This window comes from Macrobrachium nipponense, chromosome 33, assembly GCF_015104395.2.
Source record: "Macrobrachium nipponense isolate FS-2020 chromosome 33, ASM1510439v2, whole genome shotgun sequence".
NCBI classification, from domain to species: Eukaryota; Metazoa; Arthropoda; class Malacostraca; order Decapoda; family Palaemonidae; genus Macrobrachium; species Macrobrachium nipponense.
The window spans coordinates 45,440,591-45,451,482 of record NC_087219.1 but is presented as its reverse complement, the minus strand read 5'-3'; positions in this window follow the sequence as shown (position 1 = coordinate 45,451,482).

Sequence of the window (10,892 nt, the reverse complement as noted above, 5' to 3'; positions counted from 1 at the left end):
TGTCAATATATGGGATCCCAGCCACTTCCAAGGTCGGTCACGCAGGTGTTTACGCACAACAAAAGAGAGAGATAGAGAGAGATGTTTACGCACAACAAAAGAGAGAGAGAGGGGGGGGGAGAGATGTTTACACACAACAAGAGAGAAGGAGAGAGAGAGAGAACTTTACTTACTACAGCTTTCAGAGATGAGATGGAATTATTTATATCGCGAGAGAGAGAGAGAGAGAGAGAGAGCGCTTTACTTACTATAGCTTTCAAAGATGAGATAGATTCATTTTTAGAGAGAGAGAGAGAGAGAGAGAGAGAGAGAGAGAGAGAGAGAGAGAGATGTGCGAAACACTAAAACAAAGGATGAGAGAGAGAGAGAGACCCACAAATATACGAAACATAAACATAAAGGATCAAAGAGGCATTAGAGAGAGAGAGAGAGTGAGCGAGAGAGAGACCCAGAAATATGTGAAACACTAAAACAAAGGGAGAGAGAGAGAGACCCACGAATATACGAAACACTAATCAAAAAGGATCAAAGATGAAGAGGAGTAGAGAGAGAGAGAGAGAGAGAGAGAGAGAGAGAGAGAGAGAGGCAAAACATTAGAAATGAGCGATCGGAAAAGAAGGTAAACAGAATCTTCGCATACAATGGCCCAGAGTACGTACGCGATAAAACAACGCGCCAACCTCCAACATATTCCACTATAAACATTTATACTAGCATGAACAAAACTATACTGACATGAACAACACTACTAGCATGAACACTGTTCAATTTCAATATGCTATGTTTACCTAATAATTTTGCTTTTTTCATAAAAAAAAGGGCATTCAAAGACGCATGGATTATTGGCAATGTGGCACCTCAGCCACTACCTAGGTCGCGCACACGTTTGCTACAAACAGCATACGAAGTAAAACGTCTCCCGTACATGATTGCGCACATAGTAAAACATTTCCCAATATAAAAAAAACTATACTATTAGCTATTATGCCACAGTCATACACGTATTGGCTACGTAATAACTTTGCTCTTCGCAAAAAAACACAGAAATTAGCACTTGAATGTCACGTGACCATAAGGGCATATGTAAGTCGTAGGTAAGTGGCAGGCATTCACAAAGGCATTCATTTTATAGAAACATCATCCTCCGACATATTCCAACAGTACAAAATACGATTGAAATGAACAATACTCAGTATCCGACATTTATCTAAAAACTTTGCTTATGGAAAACTTCAAAAAATGACACTCGAAAGAAATTAGACAATATTTCTGCTATGTGACATCTCTGCCGCTCCCAGAGTTGCTCACGTGACCCATAAACATCTCGAAACAATTTACAATATAAAAAATACACTAATTAGCTATTATGCACACCGTCCGACATGAATTGGCTACATAATAACTTTGCTATTCGTAAAAAAACACAGAAATTGGCACTACAAGGTCACGTGACCTTGAGCGCATTTACGACGTGATAATGCATTCACAAAGGCATTCATTTTATAGAAACATCATCCTCCGACATATTCCAACAGTACATAACACGATTAGAATGAATAATACTCAATATCTGATGTTTATCTAAAAACTTTGCTTTATGCAAAAAATGCAAAAAGTGGCACTCAAAGCAAATTGGACAATATGGCGGTATGTAGCATCTCTGCCACTCGGTTTGTGGTGTGTAACTTAGATATAGGCCCCAGCTAGACTTTCCAACACAACAAAGTCACGTGACTATACAGAGTGTTCATTGAGAAACTGTTATGTAATAACTTTGATTTTCGATCACTAACCTTTCTACTAAGATGTGGGTCGTCCTTGACCCTAGTGGTACCTCAGAAAATAGGGATGCACTGAAGAGAGGGGCTGGCACGTCTGCTCACCATCAAACCTGACAGTATACTAGACTCTGCAGGTCGATTACACCCCATTGGACATGGGTGATAATTTATGGGAAAAAAACATGTTTTTTGAAACACTCCTTGGGTCGTGCAGGACCCACGACCACTGTCCAGGGTTAACGGAATTAAGTTTTAATATATTTATCAACAGAGCACTTTTGTAGCCACATAAACACATACACGCATATGTATGTCTGTGTGTGCGTACGTATGTACATATGTATATATATATATATATATATATATATATATATATATATATATATATATATATATATATATATATAGGACAGCCATCGGCAAAATATTATGGAAGCTTTCAGGGGAGTTTGGGAGGGAGAGCAGCCAGTGCTGTAACAGTAACAAAAGTGAAACAATAATAACAATAATATCAATAATAAAATTAACAACCACAATAAATACAGAAATGCTACTTCTACTACTGCTAACTACTACTACTACTACTACTAATAATAATAATAATAATTTATCTTTCAATTTAACTTCGATGACAGCTAATGTCACAGACACCCTATTTTCAGTAAGCACATTTTCCATGCAATTAAGCCATTGACCAATGCGTCATTATTGTTGGGTGACCACCAATGAATGTTTTATATATATATATATATATATATATATATATATATATATATATATATATATATATATATATGCAATAAAAAAGTCACCGTATCGTGCTTCTAAGAAATCAATAGAAGGATGCACAGTAATATTCTTGGCAATATTTACACAGATTATAACTTTCGTCCATCCTTCTGAGGACTTGATCAAGTCCACAGAAGGATGGACGAAAGCTATAGTCTGTTTAAATATTTCCACAAATATATTTCATGTGGATAAACAAGTATATTACTGTGGATCCTTCTACTGATAATATATATATGTGTTATTATATATATATATATATATATATATATATATATATATATTATATAATATTATATATATATTATATATATATATCATATATCCATCAATTCAAGCTCCACAAATGTACCTTTAATATCTAAATTCACTTTACCTCCCAAGTGATATATTTTCATATATGTACCGAAGGGGAATTTTTTAAGTTGATAACAATTTGGCGTCTCTGTTGGCTGATTGGATAGCGTCACTGACTGTCCTGATTCCGTCCCCGTCCACCTGGACGGTGGTTCGATCCCATGGGGGGACGAAATTGTTATCAACTTAAAAATTCCCCTTCGGTACATATATGAAAATATATCATTTGGGAGGTAAAGTGAATTTAGATATTAAAGGACATTTGTAGCTTGAATTGATATATAAATGGATCACGGTTCGATGTGATAATTATTCATATATATATATATATGTATATATATATATATATATATATATATATATATACATATATATATTATCAGTAGAAGGATCCACAGATAATATACTTGTTTATCCACATGAAATATATTTGTGGAAATATTTAAACAGACTATAGCTTTCGTCCATCCTTGCTGTGGACTTGATCAAGTCCTCAGAAGGATGGACGAAAGTTATAATCTGTGTAAATATTGCCAAGAATATTACTGTGCATCCTTCTATTGATTTCTTAGAAGCACGATACGGTGACTTTTTTATTGCATATATATATATAATATATATATATATATATATATATATATATATATATATATATATATATATATATAAAACATTCATTGGTGGTCACCCATCCAAGTAATAATGACGGATTGGTCAATGGCTTAATTGCATGGAAAATGTGCTTACTGAAAACAGGGTGTTTGTGACATTAGCTGTCATCGAAGTTAAATTGAAAGATATATTATTATTATTAGTAGTAGTAGTAGTAGTAGTTAGCAGTAGTAGAAGTAGCATTTCTGTATTTATTGTGGTTGTTAATTTTATTATTGATATTATTGTTATAATTGTTTCAGTTTAGTTACTGGTACAGCACTGGCTGCTCTCCCTCCCAAACTCCCCTGAAAGCTTTCATAATATTTTGCCGATGGCGGTCCTTATTGCCTCATACGGTATTAAAATTTTTCAATATACATCCACTGCGTAATTTATTGGGCAATAGAGGGTGAACCTGTGTACTGCACGATGTAACAAAAGAGTTAGAAGAAAAATGTTTTCATTCCCAAAATATCTCTTTGTTGGTGGTGAGTGTAGTTTTGTGTGTGCGTATGTGTGTGTGTGCTAGGTATGTGAATACATACATGAGTTTGTATACACATATATATGTATGTGTATGTATATATATATATATATTTATATATATATTGGTATGTGTATATATATATGTTATATATATTATATAATATAATATATATATAATAAAATATATATATTATAAATAATAATTATATATATATAATTATATATTATATTATGATTGTGTATTATATATATATAATTAAATATATTATATATATATATATATAAAATATAATATATATATAGATTATATCTATATATATTATATATATATATAGTATAAAATTATATATATAATAATATAATATATATATAAAATATATATATATATATATAGATATATATTATAATTATATTTATATATATATATATTGTGTTTGTGTAATGTGTTACTCTCCATGAGTGTTGGCTTTAGAGGATGTTACGGCTCTTTCGGTTCTGACCCACAGAAGTCGACTAACTTCCAGTTGCATATTTCGATAAGACCGGTAGCTTCCTTCACAACGAGTTTTACTGCAGTACGTCCAATTAGCTGTATCCTTGCCCATGACACAATCTCTGATTCTCTTAGGATGAATATGTGATATATATTTATATATATATATATATATATATATATATATATATATATATATATATATATATATATATATATTATACGCATATATGTGTGTGGAATTTCTATTGATGTCAGCGGCGTTATGTGTAGGTAGTATCTATTTATTTAGACTTGCGATCAGTCTACACTTCTTTTTCTCTTCAAGCAAGCTTTTCAGGGAGAGGGAAAAAGTTTTCAATTTCCTTCCATTTATGTATTAAAGTTGATCATCGACCACTTCCATGCCCATCGATTACCTCGTCAGGACTAAATTACAAGCTGACATATACACAGTTTTTATGAATACATGCGGGCTTAACAGCCAAGCCTAAAATGTGAAACTTGACGTCACTGGAGTGCTGAATTTTAATTGGTCGGTGGGATGCAAATAAAAAGGCTTGGGGCTTGCAACCTCATCCCCAAAGACCAACCGAGAATTTGAAACTTTGTACCCTTCACGTCTACCCTTCTGGTCCCACCCCCAATATAATGGAAAATACGTACATCAAAAAATAATATATACATAGATATATTAAATGTAGTTATGTAACTTCCATGTAATTTTTTTCATCGTAAGGGAATTATGACCAATATTTTATTCTCCGTTTCTTTTATTCATATTAGAGCAACATTTGGGCGGATCATTTGTATTCAAATGGCTGTTTAAACAAATTATTGCAGATAACGATATTGGGAAGGAGAGGGAATAGGAAAAAGAAAAAAACACTTTCTGTTCCTCCGAATAAGAATGAAGGGTTTTGTCACAGAGGTCGAAATTTCTCTCTCTCTCTCTCTCTCTCTCTCTCTCTCTCTCTCTCTCTCTCTCACACACACACAGATGGCTAGTATGATAGGTTATTTATATTTTGTCTCTTTCTTTTTCTCTATTTCTCTCATTGTAATGGGAGGGTTAGCGTGGTAGAGTAAACCCCCCCCCCCCCCCCCCCCTCCCCTTCTCTCTCTCTCTCTTTCTCATTACTATGAGAGGGGTTAATGTGATAACTTATTTACATTTACTTCTTTCTCTTTGTATTATAATGAGAGAGGGTTAGTGTGATAGATCTCTCTCTCTCTCTCTCTCTCTCTCTCTCTCTCTCTCTCTCTCACTGAATAACGCTAAGAGGACATAAATTAAGACTATACTATATAATATATTATGCAATGTAAGGTGCATAATATACTTGATATACTAAATTTAATATTTGAAATGTGGATTTTTTAGTTTTCTGTAAAAGAAAACTATTGCGATTGTTTTGTCTGTCCGTCCTCAGATCTTAAAAGCTACTGAGCCCAGAGGGCTGCTAATTGGAATGTTGATCATCCACCCTCCAATCATTAAGCATACCAAATTGCAGCCCTCTAGCCTAAGTAGTTTTCATTTTATTTAAAGTTAAAGTTAACCATGATCGTGCGCCTGGCAAAGCGATAATACAGTCCACCACCTGGCCGTGGCTGGAAGTTCCATACAGCATTATACGCTTTACAGAAAACACGATTGCGTCGAAGAAAGTTTGGCGCATTTTTTACTTGTTTTTATATAGTGAAGTGTAAAACTCTTTTGACAAAGATTAGACCATTAATATTCCGGTCACGATGTTTTGCAGAACGCCCTCCAAATAATGTTCTTTTTCCGAAGCTGTGGCGTCGTAGCTTCTTCATCAGTCCGATCACTTCGCCATACATCAGCTGTCGCCGGAGGCATTACGTATGAATACGCGCCATCAATATGAGCAAAAGGGTTGTCGAGCAGCTTCTTCGGAGTTCTTACTTTATCTTAACGAAGGTCTTATTTATTTTTTCTTTTTGTGTGTTTGTGAAGTTGAATCATTTTCACTTCGGCTTCGTCGTTGGTGTGGCGATTGGCTCCATATCTCGGAGTGACGTTAACGGCTGACAGAAATTACGTGCGATGACTCGTCGAATGGAGTACGATTACTAACTGAATGGAGCTACGATAATTCACTTAATTGTAAGTTCGGCAGTGTGCTGAATCTCTGAAAACCAGTGAGCTGGAATAAAGAGGATAAAAAAATAAAAGCACGAATAAGGAAATGAAAAAGCGCGATAACTTAGAACAGAAGAAAATGAACATTAAGAAATGAAATAGAGGAATTTTAATGTCAGTGTTTAAATGGCATTGGACATAGAAGGAATTAGTGTAAAGAAATAGAAAGAAGAGGTTGGACTAATGGCTTAACGTGAAATAAATGAGCGGATATTTCAATCCGAAATAATATGATATGGATAGAGAATTATCAACCGACCAGTCACATTACATTCATCAGTATATTTCTATTTATTTTTATATTTTCAGTAGAATCATGACCACATGAGAGAGGCTCCCCTTTTCTCTCTCTCTCTCTCTCTCTCTCTCTCTCTCTCTCTCATCGGGGTTCTCTCATCTCCTCTCTCTCTCTCTCTCTCTGCATAAATTCATTGACATTGAATAAATGGGCCACGTAAACATTGCACTGTATTGCATTTCATTTTTGTCATCAACCAAAATTGATAAAAGTTATTATGAAATATTAAACTCACATAAATCGGTTCTAGTATTTTGCATTATATTACATTCCCGTGTATTAAGGGCGATTAAACCCATTCTCTTGTATTAAGTTATAGTTTAGCCTGTTGCATTTCCATCACTGAACTGATGACTTTTAAAAGTGTGATGTATCATTATTTAGGGTGTTTTTATAGCTCTTTGACCTATCGTATATAACATGAAAGATTATATATACATTACATATATATATATATATATATATATATATATTGTGCGTATATAATTAAATGTTTATATACATTATATTATATATATATATCCAAACGTGTGGTATATATATATATATATATATATATATATATATAATAAGATATATATATATATATATATATGTGTGTGTGTGTGTGTGTGTGTGTGTGTGTATATATATATATATATATATATATATATATATATATATATATATATATAATATATATATATATATATATATATATATATATATATATATATATATATATATATAATATATATATATATATATATATATATAAGGAATAAAAAGCTATTTTTGTGCCGCCAGTTTACCTCCCGTCACCGAAAACGGCTGATGGTAATTGGAATATTGCGTTTTATGCGAAGTTTATTTTGAGATGGTCTTTTAGGAGAGAATTTATTCACGAAATTTGTGTCCCATTGTGAACTTCCTCTGGAGTCCTTGTAGATTAAGCCCCATTGTGGACTTCCGTTACCCGAACAATGATTCCACATCTTACGCCGAGGAATTTGGCCCGGAATATATTGTAAGGTTTTGGGGGGAACCTCGGATATTAGAAAGAGAGATTGTATGGTGGAGGGGGAGGGGCGTGGGCGTGGTGGGGAATGGGAGGTAGGATAGGTGGTGTGGAGAACGAGACGTTGTAATGATATGCAATTCACTTTTTCCCAACTCATTTTTCCTTTATATGTAATCTTTGTTTCGTTATTTTTCAACAAGGAGTGACTTTATGGAGTATGATGGAATCAACCTCACGGTAATGGGAGGAGGTTACACGCCCCATATCCATATAGTAAAGACATCACACAAATTAAAAGCGGAGTAAATGACATAACAATACTAAAGCCCCAAGAAATAACTTGCTGGAAGGAAGAGTACTAAACAGTACTTTTTTTAAGGACACGTGGCTGTTCTTCTTACTTAGACTTAGTATGGCATATAACTGGTCTTCTCACTCAGACCTATTTTATAGTAGGGTATATGACTTTATATATTTATAAAAATGTCATTTTCACTTATGTAGCTTTACCCGGTGGTTACTATAGCTGCATTGTACACATTTAGGTGGTGGGACAATGGCAGCTAAATAACAACTGTTGGAATTATCCGAAGATATAGGTTCCTTACCTTTAAAGACCGCTGACCTCAGTGGTTACTGCCTCTGTAGTCTGCTGGCCTTTATTGTACCGACAGGATATATGGATCCCGTGCGTCGGACACAATAATAAGTACTTGCCGTTGAGGACGTGACCGTAACGGACAAGACTATATGCCCCTGCTCAGGGCGCAGTACAAATCACCACAAAATACAATGAAAAAACGAGGGATCACCACAACCGTTTAAGAAATACACCAGACATTAAAAGACTGAAAGATACTCAAAAAACTCCCTGTATCTTCAGACAACCTTAAAAATACAAAAAACATAATCAAGGAGAAAAAGTTAGTGAGGATGAGGGATACATCCTTCTCTCCCTCACCCAATACCGTGTCAGTCACAATGAATGGCCCCAATGTACTGCAATTTTCATATGTGGTTTTGCAAATCTGTCAGATAATGAGATGCGAAGACAGAATGCTTCTCCAATATGTAGATTTAATAATGTCTTTCAAAGACAGATTACGTCTAAGGCCATAGACGTAGACACTGCTCTAATTTCATGAGCTTTGACTTTAAACACTTTGATATCTGAGTCATGACATTGTCCGTGTGCCTCAGAAATCAAATTCCTTACAAAAAGAAGGAGAGCGCATTTTTAGAAAGAGGACGAGAAGGATCTTTCACTGAACACCACAGGTTATCACTCTTACCTCTTTATACCTTTGGTCCTTTGCACATAATGTCTAAGTGCTCTCACTGGACAGAGAAGACATTCAGGCTCATCATTAGGCCCCACTAACTCCGAAATGTTCTTTATAGAGAAAGAACGAGGCCAAGGACGTGAGGGATTTTCATTCTTAGCCAAAAACCCCAGCATTGATGAGCAAATGGCATTGCCCTTAGCGAATCCAACTCTCTTATCAATAGCATGCAGCTCACTGATTCTTCTAGCTGATGCTAAAGCACAAAGAAAAAGGGTCTTCCTGGTCAGATCTCTAAAAGAACTAGAGGAGATCGGTTCGAATCTATCTGACATCAGCCATTTAAGAACTACATCAGGTTCCAAGCTACTGTTCTTGACTCCTTTGTCTTGGTCGTATCAAAGGAACGAATCAGGTCTGAGAGGTCTTGATTATTAGAAATGTCTAATCCTCGATGTCTGAACACAGAAGACAACATAGCTCTATAACCCCTAATCGCTGGGTAGAAAGCTTCTTCTTCTCACGAAGAAAAAGAAGGAAGTTAGCTAACTGAGCTATAGAGGTCTTAGAAGACGAAATTCCTTCTTCTTTGCACCAAGCTCTGAATTGGACCCACTTAGCTTGGTACACTCGATCAGAGATTTCTCTTCTGGGTCTAGCAATAGCACTTGAAGCTCTCTTTGAAAATCCTCTCTTTCTGAGGAGATGCTCGACAGTCTGAAGGCGACTAGTCGAAGAGCGGACAAGTTGTGATGGAACCTCAGAAAGTGGGGCTGTCTGAGTAGATCCTTCCTTAACGGTACTCTCTCGGAAAGTCCGTCAACAGCAGTAGTAGATCCGGAAACCATTCCCTGGCCCGGCCAAAAGGGGGCTATCAGAGTCATCCTGACGTTCTGATGACCTCTGAACTTTGCCAGAACTAATCTTAGCATTTTGAAGGGTGGAAAGGCATACAGATCCAGATTTGACCAGTCCAGAAGCATGGCATCCACTGTAAACGCCTCCTCGTCTGGAAACTGGGGAGCAATACAGTGGTAGACGAGCTGTCTTGTTTGTGGCGAAGAGATCCAACTGAGGACATCCCCAAATCCCCCAAAGCTTCTTGCATATTTGAGGATGTAACGTCCACTCTGTGGAGAGGACTTGTTTTTCTCTCCTGCTGAGAATGTCTGCCTTTACATTCTTCGAGCCTTGAATAAATCTTGTGCTCAAGACAACCTTGTTCTCTTTCGCCCAAATGAGGTAGGTCTCTCGCCGCCTCGCACAGAGAGAACGAGTGTGTCCCCCCATGTTTTTGATGTAAGAGAGAGCCGTGGTGTTGTCTGCTTGAACCAGCACTACTTTCCCTCTTACCTCTGTCTTGAAGTGCATTAGAGCCAAATGAATCGCCTTCAACTCTTTTAGATTTATGTGCCAGGTTCTCTGAAGAATCTGCCAAAGTCCCGACACTTCCTTTCTCCCCAGAGTAGCTCCCACCCTTTGTCCGATGCGTCTGACAAAAAGAGTAAGGTTGGGGCTCAACTGGCCTAGAGACAAGCCTTCCTCTAGCCTTCCTTCTGATTTCCACCAAAGTAGGTCCTGTTT